This window comes from Stegodyphus dumicola, chromosome 5 (genome assembly GCF_044657685.1).
Source record: "Stegodyphus dumicola isolate Sdum_Otavi_A_Nest chromosome 5, ASM4465768v1".
Taxonomy (NCBI): Eukaryota; Metazoa; Arthropoda; class Arachnida; order Araneae; family Eresidae; genus Stegodyphus; species Stegodyphus dumicola.
In genome coordinates this window covers 25,985,939-26,007,520 of record NC_140772.1, presented here as the reverse complement: position 1 = coordinate 26,007,520, position 21,582 = coordinate 25,985,939, and the positions used below count along the sequence as shown (strand labels likewise).

The window sequence follows — 21,582 nt, the reverse complement described above, 5'->3', positions numbered from 1 at the left end:
AAACTCAGTAACTGGAGATTTAGATACAAATAATGTAAATAATTTGAAAAATGGTGTAATCTCTGACTGCCAGGAGAAAAATACAGCAGCTAAAAATGCAACACCCGAAACTTTTAGTAATGAAATAAATTCTGGAACTATTCTATCACCACCTGTTCCTTCAAGCTCAAAATTATTCAGCACATTGAAGAATTCCAAAAAGCTGGTGAAAGCAAAAGGTAAAATTGGGTCACCGCCTACATCAACCCCTAAAAAATCTTATCCCACCCCAGTGTGCCTCCAAGAATGAGTAAACACCTTCCAGCTCATCGAACACGTAGCGACCCTGGATCTGCTGATCAACCCTCTCACATTCCGAGGCGCATATTTACTGGCAGTCGTTCGTCCGTTTCGCCTACCATCACTAAATCCAGTCCAAAAGGCTCTCGGAGCCCAAAGATAAATGTAGCTAAGAAATCAAAGGTTGTGAAAATTCTAAATCGAACAGTAACAAGCATTCTACTTGCATCGAAATCCAAGATGCTCCAGAACCTGCGTTCTGAAACCGAGCTCGAACAGAATGAGGGAACGTGCCCAATTAAAAATATTTTTGACAAAAATTCAAAAGAGATTGTAACACCTACCAACAATGGGAATGTGAAGGAAGTACCATCCATGGATAGCAATAGTTGTAACTGCTATGAGGTTTTTGTTCGCTGTGAGTCTGACGCTTCCAATATTTCGAAAGTGGAAGTATTCAACAATGCAATGCCTGTCTTCGAAAATTCACTGGTTGATTCCACTCCACTTAAGGTGGTTTCGAAAGAAATTTCTGGTACTAACCCTTTCAGAATGAGTGAAACGAATCCATTCAAGGGTGGCACAGATTGTAAAAATCCATTCTTGAAAATCACTAATACATTCGAGGACACAGTGGAGGAAATTTCAGCCTTGCAATCAAAAGGTCAAATGTCATCGACTTTAATTCCTCCCCCAATTCCTGAGAGGTAAGTTACAAATAACCTTTCTAAAATTGTTTTAATAAGTTTGGTTATTTTCAATTCGAAACATTAAATTCAAGACACTTGTTGCGAAGAACACAGAAAATATATAAATCAAATATATTCAAAACAGTTCGTTCAGTTGCGGACTGCCTCTAACCCAAGGCTCAGTGCATTATAAATAAAGACAAAAAATTCTTAATAAACCATTCTTTATTTTCATCAAAACTGTCTCACTCTTCCGAGATCAGCTTTCGTACCGTCTACAAGCATTCCATTCGAAACACTCAGCGCGCAGGCTGACGTCACGAACAACAGCGCCTCGCGCCAGTTATTACTTCAGTTTTTCATTATGCTTTTGAACCAGTTGACTAAGGTATTCTTTTCTAAATCGTTGTCTCAGATAATTTAACAATTTAGTTCTATACTTTAATCTCTTATTAAGACTTGACGAATTTAATTCATCAAGATCTTCAACATTGGAATTTCTGTTCTCGATAAGAAACATGGCGGGTGTCAGAGGTACTAATTCTTGCAGATCTTCAGAAACATAAGTTAAGGGTCTACAATTAATTATAGTTTCACAATCACAAATAATAGTATAAAGGTCTTCATATGATAACACTGATTTACCTAAAGTACATTTCAGCAATTCTTTTACTGCATGAACCAACCTAATTAAAATTTTCTCAGAATTTTCAATTTCATACTGTGAAAGTTCAATGTTTCTATTCTTTTCAGAACCATCTTTACAATTATTTACAAATCTAAATATCCATGCAAATATTCTAATCATTTTATCATAAGTGGATACACTGATTCGATGCCAAGGGGGTGCGTCTTATGATAGATCAATTCTCACTATTTTTATCTTTTTCCTCTCCAATTCTACTTCTTCATGCAAACAAATAATCTCACCAGTGGGCCAGTTTTCAGGGCCTTCTCGCAACCACAAGGGGCCTTCCCACCATCTAGACCGAAGCATTTGCTTCGCAAAACATCCGCGCGATAACAAGTTGGCAGTATTCAGTTTCCCTTGGACATGTCTCCATGAATGACCTCGTGTCAACTCTCGAATCTCTTTAACCCGATTTTCAACGAAAACAGACCAATTTCCTTGCTCTGTTATCCACCAAAGGGCAGTGGTTGAATCAGACCAGAAGGTAACTTTTAAATCGGGCAAACTGAGAGCCTTGATAATATAATTTGCAAGTCTAGAACCTATACAACAGGCCATTAATTCTAAGCGAGGAATGATTAAACATTTCAAAGGCGATACTCTAGACTTCGCCCGTACGAGATTTATTTTTACTTCAGAATTAAATACTGATCGAACAAAGATACACGCTGCATACGCCCCCTTGCAAGCATCCACAAATACATGCAGTTCAGACGTGTCATTGATAAACAAGTATCGAGGCAAAGTAACATCTTTCAAAACATCAAGTTCAAAAATATATTTACATCATTCGGAGACAATTCAGCATCCCATGCAATTTTCACTTTCCACAATTTTTGCAACAACAGTTTCAGAAGCAATGTAGTTGGCGTTAATAAACCAATTGGATCAAAAATTGTCTGCACAATTGCCAAAATTGACCTCTTTGTGATTTTTGTATCACAGGTCAATGTATCTGTATCTGTGCAGCACCTCAGCGTATCATTATCCAAATTCTAAATTACCCGTAAAACGAAAGTATCCCCTGAATGTTTGTCAACATTTGTACCAGCCACATTGCTTTCAAAACCGTGCAAGTTAAAACATCTATTTGACATGATTAATTTGGAATGTTCAATAAACGTATACTGTTCATCAATACTAAAAACACTAGATAAACAATTATCCACATAAAAGGATGATTTCAATTTTTGAGCAACTTCACTATATTGACGTGGACAGTTTTCTAATAGATGTATTATAGATGTGTTCATCAAGTAGGGGATCGAAGAAACTCCAAACACAACTCTGCAATGCCTATAAATTCATTGCCCTTTATTGCATGGGAAAAAAAATCTGAGAAAATCTCTATCTTTAGATTCGACAGATAACATTAAAAAAGCTTTTTCAATATCGGCACTAATACCTATCAGATACATTCTAAAAGATCTATAATATCAGGTATTAATTCAATAAGATTTATTCCTTTACACAAACATTCGTTCAAAGAGAGTTTTCCTTTCGCAGATGCAGAAGCGTCAAAAACAGGACGAATTTTCGTGGTTTCACTTCCTAATTTGATTACAGGCTTATGCGGCAAATAATGACATTCATTATTCAGTTCAGTTTCTGGTACACTTTCAATAATATTCAACCTTTCTCATTCCTTGAACACATTTTGATAATCATTGAAAAATTTACTACATTTGAGTTTATAGATCATCTTTTGATACCTTTTCCAGGATAATTCTTTATTATGGGTTAAATGTGTCGTATCACATTTCCAAGGAAGTTCAACTTCATATCTTCCATCTGGAAGAATTTTCATTTTATTCTCAAATTCAGATAAATTAAAACTTTCTTTCATGTTAACAGTTTCCATTCGAGCGCATATTCCTATATTTTCAAGTTCCCATAACTCATTCAGAGGAATTCTCCTGACATGCATTGAAAATGTTTTCAAAATATAATTATTTTCACCCGAACGCAAAGCGTTTGCAAAAATACAGTTTCGCTTCTGCCACAGTTAGAAAGAGAACTCTCTTTTGAAACATGTATCTGATTGTTATTTTTTAGCTTTTGATTACACATTACATCAAAATGATTACAACTTTTGCAAATAGAACAACTTAACTTACCTTTCAAAGGACAAAATTTACTAATGTGACTCGCTCTTTTCAGACAAGAGAAACAAGCACCTTTTTTCAATAACAATTGTTGTTTTACAGCTAAAGTCATTTTTTTTTTTGCAGAGTAACATTTTTCACTAAAATGTTTCTTTTCACAAAAATTACAGTTCGGAACACTCCTACCTGAATTCTCAAGACTTACTAGAGCTGACGCTGTTACGGGTTCATTTTGCTTTACCTGTTCGTTCTTAAAGTCTTTATTCCGATGGTTCTGTTGGGAAGCGAAACCTGTATTCATGGCCAGAGCCAATGCAGCTATACCAGTAGCATTTTAGGAGACATGGGATGGCAAAAATCATATCTTTGATTGTGGCTGTGTTATCTTGTGGAAAGATTACATAGATAATTGTCAGCTTGCATGAATGTACTTGATTGTCAAGGATGGACACCAAATTAGTTTAAAGTGCCATTTAGGGCTACTGTTAACGAAGAACACAGAAAAAATATAAATCAAATATATTCAAAACAATTTGTTCAGTTGCCAGCTGCCTCTACCCGAGGCTGGGTGCATTATGAATAAAGACAAAAAAGTCTTAATAAGCCATTCTTTTTTTTCATCACAACATTCTCACTCTTCCGAGATCAGCTTTCGTTCTGTCTACAAGCAAAACATTAGAAAAACTCAGCACGCAGGCTGACACAAACAGCAGCGCCTCATGCCAGTTATTACTTCAGTTCATTTCACAACATCCTTCCCCCCTTTGAGACTCAGGTTGAGTCTCAAGCTCATTAAAACATTATTTAAAAGATCAAGATTTTTTTTTGGAGCTTTCACAAGTCGTCCAGAGGAGGAATATTGTTGCATCACCATTTTATCAGGTGCAATTCCCCTTTTTAACATATATCCAGCACTAGAATTAGATTCCTCTGCACCCAGTTTCTTATCAGGAATTATGTTTCTATCATTGGCCTGTATCTCCAGAGGAAAGATGCATTGTATTGGTCGTACAACTGTTCCATGCCGGGTCTTATGTTTAACCCTACAAATCTTTCCATCACGTCCAGGGATCAATTCTGTAAATCGGGCTAAGGACCAAAATAAACATTTTCTGTTATCATCCTCCATCAGTACTATTTCTCCTACTGCAGGTTCCCGAAATCCTTTTTCATTATGCTTTTGAACCAGTTGACTAAGGTATTCTTTTCTAAATCGTTGTCTCAGATCATTTAACAATTTAGTTCTATACTTTAATCTCTTATTAAGACTTGACGAATTTAATTCATGAAGATCTTCAACATTGGAATTTCTGTTCTCGATAAGAAACATGGCGGGTTTCAGAGGGACTAATTCCTGCAGATCCCTCTCAAAATTGGGACAGAAAGCCAGGTTGGAAGTATACTTGCGAGAATGTACAGGTTCCGGTAATTATATAGTGTGTGATCTACTGCTTTTAGTTAGTTATTTATTTCTTAGACTAAAACACTGTTTTTAAATTTGAGCATGCAATAAAATAAAGGTGAGAAGACAGCAAATTTTAGGATCACCCTCTAAAAATAAATACCATAATTTCCGGAAGAAACGCTGCGGCGTTTACGTGTTTAAAACTTAAATTTTCAGCGGGTGCGGCGTTTCTACCCATGCGGCGTTTAGGTGCACTAAAAATAAAATATTTCCTACGATGATCATTGTACATAGTTAGGATGGCCTTTTCATTGTGCATAGACTGGTGCTATTGCCACACAAAAGACCACTCAGTTGCTTTTTGCGAATGTTATTTTGTTTACATTCTTTCCCTTGAACGGACCTACATGCCTTATTCACCCTAAACGAGATCTCAGAACAATAACATTCTTCCCCCTTTCAAATCAACATTCTCATCAGTTTGAATAGTCTCTCTTCTCTGCTATTCGATGAATTTTCCAGGACCCATCCTCTCCCCACCCTGCCTTTTCTGCAATTTTTTTCAAAGGCGGACACGACTCCACCTGCCTCTTGAATACCATATAATGAAAGGCATAATAATCAGATTTTTTTTTTTGTTGCAGCAATAGAGTTATCACTTTAAAGTAATGTGACATAAGTAAAATAACTGCTTTTTATGATCTTCATACATTTTAATTATTTGGGACACATGCATTATATTTGTTACAATTTCAGTTTTTCTAAGTATGTCTTTGTCTTTGCATATGTTAGAATTTACAGAAATCTAAATTTTGACATTTACATTTTCGATAGGCTTTATCATGGCAGATGTTGATGATTGGAGTCTTTCTGCTGATATACAAGGGAAAGGAATTTCGAAATTAGTTGACAATTTGGACGATCCTATTCCACCACCTGTGCCACCTCCAATACCTCCTCCAAAGATTCCTGATGAAGCATCAAAAGACGATGATGGAAAAGATGATGAATCTGAATTAAATCCTGCTGAGATATCTCTGATGAAAACCTATAAGATCTCATTTAATTGAAGTTTCTCATGATATAGATATCCAGAGAAATCCTAATTCATCTCTTTATTCTGTGAAATCTTTTGAAGAATTGAATCTGCGACCTGAACTTCTTCAAGGTGTGTATGGTATGGGATTTAATTCATCCTCAAAAATACAAGAAACTGCTCTTCCTACTCTTATTGCAGATCCTCCACAAAATATGATTGCTCAGTCTCAGAGTGGTACGCTTAAAACTGCTGCTTTTCTTTTGGCAAATTTGAGCAGAGTGGACACAAATTTGAAATATCCTCACGTGCTTATTTTATCCCCAACATATGAGTTAGCCATGCAGACAGGAAAAGTGGCAAAACAAATGGCAAAATTTTGTCCTAACATTGAATTTTGTTTTGATGTTAGAGGTGAGGTTTTGCAAAGAGGAGAAAAAATTACTCCTCATTTTATGATTGGAACTCCTGATAAAGTTTATGATTGGGCATTGCGCTATAAGTTTTTTGATCTCAGGAAAATAAAAGTATTTGTTTTAGATGAAGCAGATGTTATGATCTCGACTCAAGGATATCAAGACCAGTCTATTCGCATCCATAAGCAGCTACCGAAAGATTGTCAGATGATGCTGTTCTCAGCTACTTATTCTGAAGGAGTCATGCAATTTGCAGAATTGATTGTTTCTGATCCTATTATAATTAAACTGAAAAGGGAAGAAGACAGTTTGGATATTATAGATCAGTATTGCATAGTATGCAGAGATAAAGAAGAGAAATTTCAAGCTTTGTGTAACATATATGGTACTGTGTCAACAGGACAGGTTATTATATTTTGCCATACCAGGAAGACTGCATCTTGGTTAGTTGAATAGCCATTCTCAATAGATTTAGAGAAGGAAAAGAAAAAGTAAGTAACAATTCTTGGTAAGATGCTCTATAATTATAAAAGTAAAATTTATTTATGAAAGCAGTTTTTGCTTTTCAAAGAATAAAAATATTAATTTACCTTTAATCAAACATGCTATTAATATTCGCATCATTCAAATGAGTAATTTTCTAAATTTTTGAAATTTCTGAATTTAAAGAAAAAGAGAAATGAATTATTTATATATATGTTCTTTAATTATTCTGTGTATGGTTAGTCATTTCTTGGATTTTTGTCATTATATTTCCCATTAAAAATATTTGCAAATTATTGTGATAGAAATTTTTTAAAGTTAATTTTAATCACAAAATATAAATGGAGAAAAGATATATGATAACTTGATTCAATACTGTATTTTATGTAGTTAAGACCACCCAGTGATGTCCAAAGTAAATGCCTCTGGCAGCATGAATGGCAGATGCTGTGGAAGTGATTCAGATATTGAATGTCTGATAAAGTCTCTGGAGTGATGTATTCTCCAGATATCTTTGGCAGTGTGAAAATTGCTCACATTTTGTGCAACATGACATTTGGTGTTTCTTTTAGAGAATCCGGTTATTGAACTTGTAGTAATCTCAAAAGTTTTCACACTTAGTGTGAGGACTTACCTGGAAGTAGTATTCTTGCAGTGGGACTATTTGAAAGCAATTCTGATTGTATGACATGCTGTATTCAAGGCCAGAGCCAATGCAGCTATACCAGTAGCATTTTAGGAGACATGGGATGGCAAAAATCATATCTTCGATTGTGGCTGTGTTATCTTGTGGAAAGATTACATAGATAATTCTCAGCTTGCATGAATGTACTTGATTGTCAAGGATGGACACCAAATTAGTTTGAAGTGCCATTTAGAGCTACTGTTAACGAAGAACACAGAAAAAATATAAATCAAATATATTTAAAACAGTTTGTTCAGTTGCGGGCTGCCTCTACCCGAGGCTGGGTGCATTATGAATAAAGACAAAAAAGTCTTAATAAGCCATTCTTTTTTTTCATCACAACATTCTCACTCTTCCGAGATCAGCTTTCGTTCTGTCTACAAGCAAAACATTCGAAAAACTCAGCACGCAGGCTGACACAAACAGCAGTGCCTCACACCAGTTTATTACTTCAGTTCATTTCACAACATCCTTCCCCCCCTTTGAGACTCAGGTTGAGTCTCAAGCTCATAACAAACATTATTTAAAAGATCAAGATTTTTTTTTTGGAGCTTTCACAACCAGAGGAGGAATATTGTTGCATCACCATTTTATCAGGTGCAATTCCCCTTTTTAACATACATACAGCACTAGAATTAGATTCCTCTGCACCCAGTTTCTTATCAGGAATTATGTTTCTATCATTGGCCTGTATCTCCAGAGGAAAGATGCATTGTATTGGTCGTACAACTGTTCCATGCCGGGTCTTAAGTTTAACCGTACAAATCTTTCCATCACGTCCAGGGATCAATTTTGTAATTCGGGCTAAGGACCAAAATAAACATTTTCTGTTATCATCCTCCATCAGTACTATTTCTCCTACTGCAGGTTCCCGAGATCCTTTTTCATTATGCTTTTGAACCAGTTGACTAAGGTATTCTTTTCTAAATCGTTGTCTCAGATCATTTAACAATTTACTTCTATACTTTAATCTCTTATTAAGACTTGACGAATTTAATTCATGAAGATCTTCAACATTGGAATTTCTGTTCTCGATAAGAAACATGGCGGGTTTCAGAGGGACTAATTCCTGCAGATCCCTCTCAAAATTGGGACAGAAAGCTAGGTTGGAAGTATACTTGCGAGAATGTAAAGGTTCCGGTAATCATATAGTATGTGATCTGCTTTTAGTTAGTTATTTATTTCTTAGACTAAAACAACTTTAACCTTAGGAATAAAACCGCAAATCTTTCTCAGAAAGTGCTTCAAAACTACATGCAAACTTTCCTTATCATACTTTCACTAACGTTGCTACTTTGGCTTCCACTATCAATTATGCAGCGAATAATTTTCTCACGACCTTGACACCGAACTCGAACACACAGCACTTGCAAAAATACAGTTTAACTTCCGCCACAGTTAGAAAGAGAACTCTCTTTTGAAACATGTATCTGATCATTATTTTTTAACTTTTGATTACACATTACATCAAAATGATTACAACTTTTGCAAATAGAACAACTTAACTTTGTTCAAAAGACAAAATTTACTAATGTGACTCACTCTTTTCAGACAAGAGAAACAAGCACCTTTTTTCAATAACAATTGTTGTTTTTCAGCTAATGTCATTTTTTTTGCAGAGTAACATTTTTCACTAAAATGTTTGTTTTCACAAAAATTACAGTTCGGAACACTCCTACCTGAATTCTCAAGACTTACTAGAGCTGACGCTGTTACGGGTTCATTTTGCTGTACCTGTGCATGATTAAAGTCTTTCTTCCGATTGTTCTGTTGGTAAGTGAAACCAGTTCTTGCAAGTAGAACCATCTCTTCCCCCTTAACTTCGTGTTTTAAGAAATTCATTAAATGTTGCAAGGATCGAGTCCCTTTAGTTTCATTGTAATCGTGATTTCTGCTTATTTCCCATGCCATCAATACTTCTTCTGGTAAGCAACTTTCCACTAAGGGGGTCAAAAAATCCCCATATTTTTCTTGGGTTCTCCCCAAACTTTCCAACGCTCGTAATTTTTCTTCTGGTTCATCATAGAGAGATGGTAGATCAGTTTTTGCTCTTCCGGTTACAGCGTTCTTCATCACTAGGCTTAACAAGTCTCTCACATAGATTTGCACAAGTAAATCTTCGCGTCTAAAGTGCTCTCTTAGTTGTTTGATGGCTTTAGAATAATTAGCTGCCGTTGCCGGGAAGCTAAGGACTAGACGTCCTGCCTTTGATTTGGGTTCCATGGCCTGCAACAGATACTGCATTTTATCTTCATCAGCGATACTTTTGTCGTCGTGGATTTTCTGGAACTGACTCCAAAAAGTCAGGTAATCTTTAGCTTCACCACTGAATTTCTTAAGCTCAATTTTAGAGAATTTAAATTTCCTAGATTTGAATTTACTTGGAAAAGAGGGGGCTTGTATTTCAGCATCTATTTGAGCACGGCCAACCAGCGGCCGAGTGGTAAAGTCGCTGAACACTGGTAGTTCGGTCCGAGGTTCGAATCCCGCGAACGGGCTGGCTGCATGTGTGTTTTCGTGGTTTTCCCCATGTGTAACGTGTATACGAGCCAGTTAGAAAGTCCTCCACGAAGGCATCCGTCCTCTTAGGCAGATAGCCCTAGTGTGCTTTGCCATAATTAAATACACACCTATTTGAGCACTTTGTTCTAGAAACTTATCTTGGTAATCCTCCGCTTCTTGAAAATCATCACTAAATAATTTTTCTCCATCTTCAGTGTGCAAAATCTGCTGCGAAATAGCACTCTGCCATACGTCAAGTCTCTGGAATTTATCACAAAGTTGACACTTCAAAATCGAAAGTATTTTTAAATCTTTTACTTCCTTAGTTAATTCACTTTTGGTTTTCCTTGAGGTTTGAGAAAATGCTATTCTAAGTCCTCTTCTTTGAGCCTTTAAAGCGATCAAATCCATCTTCAAAGTATATTCAAAATCAAAAGTTCAATCGGAAAATTCCAATTCATTGCACCCGGTCCTGCCGAGGGTACCACTATGTTGCGAAGAACACAAAAAATATATCAATCAAATATATTCAAAACAGTTCATTCAGTTGCGGGCTTCCTCTACCCGAGGCTGGGTGTGTTATGAATAAAGACAAAAAATTCTTAATAAGCCATTCTTTATTTTCATCAAAACAGTCTTTCTCTTCCGAGGTCAGCTTTCGTTCCTTCTACAAGCAAAACATTCGAAACACTCGGCACGCAGGCTGACGTACGTCACGAACAGCGCCTCGCGCCAGTTATTACTTTAGTTCATTTCACAACACTATGGCTCACACAAATTCAGTTGAGAATCTGGGGAGTTCCATTGAAAGATCTATGCATGGCTAGGCTTCATGTGATTTCATTTAAGACCAAAATGTCTGATAAATCTCTCACAGATTTGAGATATTTTAGCAGATAAATACAAATAGAAATGTGTGTGAATGAAAATATGATATTAGATGCTGGTGTGGTTGTTGAAATTGATGGAAATAAGCTTGTAAATCAAAAATTTCTGAATGATTAAAGAGTGAATGGAGTCTGGGTGTTTGGAGGTAATGAAACATCATGTGATTTTTGTTCTCCATCTGATGAAATTATGAAGAAGAACATAAAGCAGAATCTATAATTGTCTGACACTGCTGGAGAGCATGTTATTGTCTTCCAGTGAGTCACAGTGTGACATTTAAGGATTCTGTTTCTATGGCTCACACAAATTCAGTTGAGAATCTGGGGAGTTCCATTGAGAGATCTATGCATGGCTAGGCTTTATGTGATTTCATTTCTTTTAAGACCAACATGTCTGACAAATATGTCACAGATTTGAGAAATTTTTGCAGGGAAATATATGTAGAAATGCAGGTGAGATATGACATTAGGTGTTGGTGTGATTGTTGAAAGCAAAAATTTCCAAATGATGAATGGAGCTTGGTATTTAGAGACACTGAAAGAGAGAATGACTTCCACACCCTTATTGAAGTTATGATGTGAAATTTAAAGATGGGCCCTATAATTGCCTGTGCTAGAAGGCACATTGTGTTCTTATAGTGTGTCATTTAAGGTGACACTTCGTATAGTGTGCCTATTTCTAGGACTCTCACTACTCCGTTGAGAATGTGGAATGCTTCTAGGAGAAATATGTCATGGGTAGGAAAAACTTTCGCAGATAAGTGTATGTAGAAATGTATATGCATAAAAATAATATGATTATAGAGTTATTCGTGTAACTGTTGAAATTAGTGGAAGCACAATCAGAAAGTGGAAATTTAATCATGATAAAAGATTGAATAGAATCTACGTTTAGAGGCACTGAAAGAAGCTGCAACACTTTTTTCTTCTTTAGAATTTATTGGCATAAACTGAGGTGGATGTTGAGCTAAAACACATTTGATTAACTAGTCTGTTATTTGTACATTTTCATAAGTATAAATGGCATGTTCCTGTGTCCAAAAACTTAAAATGACAGAATTTCCATTATATATTTTAAGAAATTGTTTTTTACTTAAAACAGGGTTTTTAAAGAAATAAGCAGCAACATGTGTGTATAAAAATGAATTCGATTCTTTTAACATTTTGTAAGGCTGCTTTGCAAATAAATTTTGTAAATATGAATATTCAGAAACAAATGTAAGACACTAAATGAATTCCTCCTGAATGCAGTTTCATGAATAATTAAATATAGCACTTTTATTATAATTTATTGTCATTAATGTATTCCATATAAAATACATGATTTGATATCCCCCCCCTCCACACACGTGTAAAGAAGCATCACCTGACCTAATTATTTAAAGGGATCTTTATAGCACATAAACATATATAGGACAATTACAACAAATTATAGTACAAAGTCTTTAATCTGGACTCGTCGGGACTTCGGCGATTTCGAATTAGGGTTTTTTCTGGATTATAGATCATCAGTTTAAATCTGGTAAGATGGCATGCAGAAATTGTAAAATTAAAAATATGAAACTGTAATTTATGAAATAAAGAGCAATTATGATCTAAAGGGTATCAAAATTTACAAAAAAAAAGTTTAATATATATTTACTTTATTACACATTTCTTTCAATGCGCGCATGCGTAAAGCATACATTATGCATAGTCAAAATTAGAAAATTGCAACCAGAAAACTATTTGATGTCAATTTGTGATATTTATAATGATAATATAATATTATATATATTCGTGATATTTATAATTTATATTCCTTGATATTGACAAGGAATTTGATTTAAATCAATCAAAGACGAAGTACATAGAGATGAAATACTACATTTAGTAAGAACTTATAGGCCGAATAAAATAAAAAATCTGCCCTGAAGATGAGGATAGTGCTGACAGATCAACTTCCAGTTCATTGTGCGCAGCGACGTTTCATCCCTGCAGAGCAGCGTGAAATTGATGAACAGATTTCGGAATGGTTAGAGAAAACAAAGTATATGCCTTTATCCATGTTTTGCAGCAATTCCAATTTTTGTTTGATGGACATCGAAACAGGCTTTCACTTTGTAGATCCTTTGGCAGCTCCAGAATCGGAAACTCTTTTTGAGATAATCGAAAGTTCGAGCTTACTTTTATAAAATTGCTCTAACAGTCTGCAAAAAAATAATAAGCTGGATCAATTTGAAGATTAAGGAATAACACAATCTGCAACATTACCTGAAATAGATAATTAGATAATTTTAGCCTAGCTTATACCATCCGTTATACATTAAACGTGCATGCGTAAATGTATTAAGTGCATTTGTAAATGCATTATGCGTTTACGCATAATTTCTGTACATGCATTTACGCATGCACAGGAAGTTTGCAGCTTTGAGTATTAAGATCATTCTGGATTATGGATGTCTGAATTAAAGACTTTGTACTGTATTTTGAAAATATCATTTACAGTTGCTCTGTAATGAATACATTCTTAAAATAAATACTCTTCGGCAATTCATTTATCTTATTTAAACTAATAATTGAATAGAGTACGTTATATCAGTATTTTCATCTAACTTTAATGCAAAATACTTGCTGTGTTTTATTTTCCGAACAAGTGTCTTTGGTATGAATTTGCCATTTCATGAATTCATCAACTTACTAGATCATTTGATAACGTGATATTATTAAGTTCATTAGCTCCTTTTTCGTTTAATAATGTTAAAACGATATCTTCAGCTGCTGGTAATGTAAGGTTTTCTCCAATAGTGTGAACCTGCCCCAGTCTTGGCAATTCTTAGGCTTACTAGGCAACTAAATTCCAAAGCTAAGTATTTTAGGAATTCTCCAAAGAATGATTTTTTAAAATTCTGTTCCTATTAACGTTACACTACAAATCCTCAGCCAGATGGAAAAATCAGCAAGATTGCTTATTTAAATCCATTGAAGGTGGTAGGGCTGGAAGAGTGGCAGGGGCTGAGTCCCCTTGTTAGTAGGAATGTCATTAATGTTACGAATACGCTTATTGTTAGTTGATTTTCCTATGAAATATTTATAGTTTCGGAAAGTTAAGAAAATTTTGGAAGCAGCATTTCATTCAGTGGGTATCAGTGGTCAGTCTCATATGTGGCACTTCGTTCATAATGATATGGGCAGCTTTGGACTTTTTGTACTTAATTTTTGGGAGGAAGAAAATGTAAGTGAATGTAATGCAAAGAAATGTATGAAATGTTAGATATTGTAATTTATAATCTCTTAAATATAAAAATACCAAAATAAAAGTATTTGGGTCAATTAAAACATTTTTGTAACTGGAAGTATGTATATCTGTGATAAACAGACAAACAGTTGTGCAGGTAAAGGCCAGGGAAGGAATTTTGCTGGATTTGTCTTATCAAAAATGCTGACAGAACATATCAAAAACACTGAGATACATGACCATTATCTAGGGAATCACATCCAAAATGAACACCTCCATCTGATGGGCAAAGTGGTTCTCAAGAAAATAATTGCAGATGCTCACACTATCAAATATGTGTCCATCATGGTAGATTATATTCCTGATGCAAGCCATCAGGAGCAAATGACTATGATAATATGAATTGCCAATGTTTATGTGACAAAAATTGTGATTTGTAGGCTTTTTGGCAGTAGGTAGTAGCACAGGTTCGACAGAAGCATGCTTGAAAAAGCTTGATGAACTAAATTTGCTGCAGAAAATACAAAACTGCAGAAGGCAAGGATTTGATAATGGATCCAATACGAGAGGACAGAACAGTGGGGCACAAAAACGCATACTTGAGCTAAATCCTTCCATGCGGTTCTCACGGGTTAATGTTCGGAGATGTGGTGAAATCTTCGACTACTACTATCGACCTTTTTTTGGATTTTTTGCTGTTTGCTGCAACAACTCAGTTATGGTATTTGCTCAAGCGATATGTTAAATTGTTTACAGTGAAGCCAACCTCAGAAACATGGTGCGAATGTCGAAGAGATTTTGTTAAATCTGTGAGGTTTCAGATAGAATTGATTTTATGGTGCATTATTAATTGAGGTCTCTGAGAGAAACTACCCAAAGGTAACAGTGAAGGCTGCCAGTTTGGCAAACCAAATTAAACGCTACCCTTTCTGGGTATTGTTAGTAATAGGGTACGATCTCTTGGAGAAAGTTAATATTGTGAGCAAAATGTAGCAAAGTAAGGCTATGTGATTTAATGTTACTTTGAATTGTATTCAGAACACAATCAACTTCCTAAAATCCTTCAAAGAAACAGGTTTTAATTTGGCCAAAGATGCAGCTAAAGAGTTAGCTACAGAACTTGAGATGGACGAGGGCGAAATAATGTTTTCAACAGCTCAGATTGCAGACTATATGAATCCCATTATGACAGGTTTGGTTTCTTGCTCAATTTCCGATGCATTACGGGAATGAGCGAAACTGACCTGTGATGTTCTGAGCGTTATCTTAACAGATAAAATTACTGGGTCGGATGTTGATGCTCATGATTTATGTGCTGAATTGGGCAACTTAACAGGTTTAGTTTAACAAAGTACTGCTGCTTTTAAAAATCTGCTGTTCATTAAATTCTTTCCCAAACGTCTGTTGCGTTCCTTATAGCTTTGACATTTCCAGTAACTGTCGCGTCTGCTGAGCGAAGCTTTTCAAAGCTCAAGCTGATTATGAGTGACCAGCAAACACGCATGATGCAACAGCGATTGAGCACACAAGCATGACGCAAGAGCGTTAATATCAGTTGAGGTACAAAATCTCAAGATACTGAGGAATTCAGTTGTTTGGTGGGAAGTTTGATATTACCCTTAATGTTACTAACAGAGGCTGTTTGAAGAACATAAATTTGCAATATTTTTTCAAATATTCCAAATTTGTCATAGTTTAAAGCGTTGGCTTTCTTTTTCTGTTAACACAATATGTGAAGTTGATGAAAATAATTCTTTCACGTCATGTTCGTTTTTGTTCTTTTACTGCTTGTAGTTGAAACGTATTAACTTATTTTTAATGATCAGCAAACAAATGCTTTTAGATAAATGTGAAAACAATTATATCGAGAAAATTATTTCTATACACTGATAAATGTACACTGATAAAAGTACAACAAAGTTTATAAATTAGAGGATGAATGTTGATCAGTATTTAATAACTGATACATGATCAGAAAATTGCATTTTGAATTTTTATTTTAGATGCCAAGACAAGAACAAAGTTCGTATGCAGGAGGAGGACAATGATGCGGAAACGTTTGCATTCCAAGCTGAGATAGGCTACTCATTGAGCATCATCATCAACACCTTCTATTCCAATAAAGAAATCTTTCTTCGAGAACTGATTTCAAACTCATTGAATGTAAGTAATTCTGTTGTATATTTAACGTGTTGTAACATGTTAAGATTGCAAACTAAATGAGGTACTATACAAAGTCAAGAAATAATGGAGGACCCTTGTGACCATCCTTTGATTTTGTTGCAAAAATTTTTATTGGTCATAGATTGTTTCAGTTTTACCGAGGGCCTCAATAATTTTGTTAGCATGACTGCTGCTAGAGTAATATAGTACATCTTAACTACCAAGTTTATGGCTTAAAATTAGTTCATTTGGATGACATAAGTAAATATAATGTGATGTAAAAACTAGCATCTGAATTAAAGATATCAATTTTTTATTTAGGCACTTGACAAAACCAGGTGTGAATGTCTCACAGATCCTAGCCAACTGGACCTGTAAAGATCTGAGAGTTAAAATCATTCCGAACGAGGAGGATAGAACCTTGGCCATCATTGACACCGGTATTGGTGTAAGCATTGCAGATTTGGTAAACTTGGTGATTTGGTAAACAACAGATGTCTTATTTTTTAATTTTTTATCAAGGAAAATATTTTCCTATTATAAAATTGCAAGTGATTGTATTCTGAAAAGTGCATTGAACTCTGCTTAATTATTGATTTCCGTACACCAAATGAAGCAAATTTTTTTATGAACAAAAATGCTATTTGTGAAAATAGACAACCATAATGGTAACGATAGTTTTCAAAATGTAGAATTTATTCATTTGGTTTTTATTAACATTGAACATTTGTACATATATTTAGCTACTAATCCATTTTTAATCCTTTTAGGTGCATTCTGATCAAAAATCAAAGATTATAAATACCTGAGTAAATTGGTTCATGAAATGCATGAATAAAATAAAATAATAATGCTTAATTAAGCATGAACAAAAGTAAGAAATTATCACCTGATGGCAATAAATTGGTGAAGCTCAGCTCAGTTTTACTGTTGTTACAGTAAGCACCACAGATGTTAACAAGTATTTTACATGGAAGTTTGGAATTCTTTTTGGCCCACAGAAGACATTTCTCCACTATCCAACAGGAATGGACTAGAATCTGCAATCATTAGCATTATTATTGAGGAAAATTTTGGATGTTCCTATGAAATCCAGACTGAGGAGAAAATACAGACAATAATTCTGCCCTCTAAAAATTAATCTTTTGCTATTTTTATACAATAAAAGATATTGGTATTGAGGATCCCCTTCCAATTCTATTCCAAATGCTTGTTACATTCATTAATTTATCGTGAATTTTAGAGATTTGTCTGTTTGTCCTGTGTATGATTATGTGATGTTTCAAAGATCTCTTTCAATAACTAGAACAGATAATTCTCGTTCACATACAGGAGGGGGGAAAACACAAATCATGAACTTTATGGTATGTATTAATAAGAATAAAATGTTTCATAAGAATATTGTATTTCATTGTTAATGAAACTGCAACCAGAGTGAATTCATGCAGTGGCTTGTTTTTAAATATTTAGGTTTACTTTTTTTTGTTGCTACACAGCCCTAGAAAATGTTAAAAGAAATAAATGATTCATTTTTCAACACATATAATATTGCTTATTTCTGTCAGATACTGCTTATTGTTATAAATAATAAAAGAATTTTTTAAGTTGTCTAATTTATTAAAGGTATAACTTAAATGTTTGGGCATTGGAGGCTGCATTTTACATTTAAGAAAAATGTACAAATAAACGACTAATTATAATTGAATATATTTTAGCTAAAATTGCACTTTAATGTATGCTCTGGCATGAGGTTCAATTTTTGTACCCATTGAAAATTACTTTTCAAGAGTTATATTCTTTCGTTATTCTGTTTTGCAACTCATTTTACATGTTGGGCAACTCATTTAAGTGCACAGAATATGGAAAAATTTTGCCAACATGTGTGCAGTTCTTCTATATATGCAATTCTATAAATGAGCACATAGAACTTTTATTTGGATATTTAACCTGGAAGAATTTTTTTATTTGAGTTAATGTGCAGTTATTTTTAGGTCTTAGGTCATTAGGAAACTTTTGTATTTTCATATTCTTATTCATATTTGTATGTTCATATATGTTGTATATTGATTTAGGAAACTTTGTATTTTGTATATCCATAGTGTTTGTTAGGAAAATTTTAAGTTTTTTAATTTGGAGGCAGTAAAAGATACCCAAACTATTATGCCTCCACCATTCGGTAGCAAAAGTATCTTTGTTGAATCTGAATGTGTTAAATATTGAGGAATTTGTAGATATTGCATAATGCATACCATTTTGAATTTGTTTTGCTGCAGCATCATACAGGTTCTGGTACATTAGAAAGTTCAAGACCTGCATTTGTCATAACTTCAGGCATTCTAGATTTGAGATTTTTCTCGATATTACATCATCATTTTAAATCTGATATGATGACATGTAGGAATTATAAAACTCAAAATATGAAATAATCTAAAAATTTATGACCATAAGATGAATAATCGTGTTTATAGTAGTTCATCGACGACTGTAAAACGTGTTTTGGAGCTGTCCTGACATTATTGGCAAATAAAGTGTCTCCATTATTCACTCCAAATCCTCATGAACCACGTACGAACATGAAGGAAGAAAATAAAGCAACAACTGGTGTCGGAAGAATAAAAAAAAGTAACAATATGACCTTAAGAGCACAAAAAGATGCTTTATTAAATTAAAATTTTTATGCGTGTTTTGCATAAAAATACAAAACATTCATAACAAAATAAAATAAAAAAAACATAATGAAAGGAAATATATTAAAAAAAAAAAAAAAAACATTATGCCCCAAAAGATTTTACATTATGCCCCAAAAAGCATTTAAAAATGTTTTGTGTGTTACCTTTATTTAATTGCCATGTACGGCAATGTATTTCATTCCAAATAAAGCTTAATATTATGTATAGAAGAATGAGATGTACTTAGTAGGGAAAAAAAAGAAATGAATAATGGTTCTTGTGGGAAGTTTCATTATAGCAAAATGAATGGGCATCATGTTAGAATGTCCATGATTAAATATGCCTGGTTTGGAGAGAGTGCAGTTGGTAATGCCATACATGGGTATAAAAGTCATCGATGGTTTAATTTGTTTTGATGTAGATTACTTTGAAAATTTTGTCACAGACTGGATGACATTTTCCAAAGAGTTATGCGTAGGAATGTGTGTGTGATGATGAAAAACAGCATGATTGGAGGTTGTAGTGGGATTTTTAAGACTGACGAAAGCAAGTTTAAAAAGCTAAAATTTAACCATAACAAGATGTAAACCGTAAATGTCTGACAATTTAAAAAAAAAAATATTTTTTGAGGTTCTGGAAAGAATTGAAGAAAACTGTTTTTCAAGTTATACAGAAAAATATAAGGCAAGGTCCTGTAAATGTCTCAGATTCTTACAAGGAAAGAAGACATTATTCATTGTCTGTGTCACATGTAAGGTGTGATAATGTGATATGTAAGGTTCTGTTCTTGGGGTTCACACAAAATTCACAGAAGGCTTGTGGATCTTCATTAAAGTTTTTTGCATAGAACTGGGCAGCATGATTTAATTTCATATTGAAGCTTTGGCGATATGTGACACAGGTGCAAGAGATTTAGGAGAGAAGTGAAAATAGAAATATATGTGAGTGAAAATAATGTGATTGAAGGTGCTGTTTTGATTGTTGAAATTCATGAAAGGAAGTTTGAAAGCGGTGGAAATTTCATAGTGATAAGAGTGAATGGATGTTTGTTGGCACTTAAAAGGGAGGGTGATTTTTTCCTCTCTTCTTTAAAGTTATGAAGAGGAACATAAGGCAGGTTCCTGTAATTGTCTGGCATTGCTGGAAGGCATGTAATTGTCTTTCAGTCAGTCAGATCGTGCATGGAACTTACCTCGTGTGATTTTATTTGTTTTCAGGCAAAAGCATCGCAAAATATATCACACAGTGGAGAAGTTTTAGCAGAGAAGTAGGAGTCATACTGTGTGTAAATCAAAGTATGATTTTAGGTGCAGGTGTGATTGTTGAAATTCATGAAAGCAAGTATGAAAAGTGGAAATTTCAGTGTGATAAATGAGTGAATGGAGCCTGGATGTTTGTTGGCAGTAAAAGGGAGTGTGATGTTCCTCCCCCCTTCTTTGAATTTATGAACAGGAACATAAAGCAGGTTGCTATAATTGTCTGATATTGCTGAAAAGCATGTAATTGTCTTTCAGTCAGTCATAGTGTGGCATTTAAAGACCCTATTTCTGGGGCTCACATAAAGTTGGTTGAGAATTTGTGGAGTTCCATTGAAAGAGCTCAGCAAAGATCTGGACATTTGTGATTTAATTTCTTTTGAGATGTCTTGGTGATGTTTTTCATGGATTGGAAGAGCTTTTGTGGAAAAGTATGTGTATGAGAATATGATTGGAGCTTCTGGTGTGATTGCTGAAACTGATAAAAGCAAAATTGGAACGTGGGAATTTGATCATGATAAAAGAATGAATAACGTTTGAAGGCATTGTGAGAAATTCTGGCTGTGTTTTTCTTTTTTGAGTTTTCTTAAATGCAAATGACATCTTTTAGTGTCCAAAAACTTATGTTGCTTCATTTCCATTATATTTTGAATAAATTGCTCAACTTTAAAATATTTTACTTATTAATAACAATAAGCAGAATGTGAAAGAAATAAGGTGTGTTATACAGTTGACTCCCAATTATACTCGCTTGCTGCACAAAGTTTTTATTTATTTATTTATTTATTTTTTACAAGCGTAAAGATGGAATTGGATTACGGAATCGTAGAAACAGCAGTATGTGACATTCTAAAGCAAAAAGACAATCTGGTGAACTTTGTATCAATGTCGGACAGTGCTTCCGCAGTGAAAACGCGAAAAACTATGAAGAGTTGTGCCTTTGATGAGCTAGACACGGCATTGACATAGTGGTTAGCTCATGTTCGAAAAGAGGGTACTCCTGTAAATGGTCCTATCATTGAAGTAAAGGCAAAAACTTTTTTGAGGTGTTAGGCCTGAAAGGAAATTTTTATGCGTCTTCTGGCTGGTTGACTCGTTT

The 21,582-nt window shown here is 34.4% G+C and overlaps 1 pseudogene across 1 annotated transcript; it reads left to right on the top strand.

Annotated features, from left to right (window-relative positions):
• The first annotated feature begins 851 nt into the window (after window positions 1-851).
• Window positions 852-17,275, top strand: LOC146997063 (ATP-dependent RNA helicase DDX19A pseudogene; annotated as a pseudogene). The gene is made up of 4 exons (XR_015041094.1): window positions 852-986; window positions 6,004-7,112; window positions 16,399-16,558; window positions 16,880-17,275. The product of XR_015041094.1 is annotated as an ATP-dependent RNA helicase DDX19A pseudogene (transcript).
• Window positions 17,276-21,582: the final 4,307 nt, after the last annotated feature.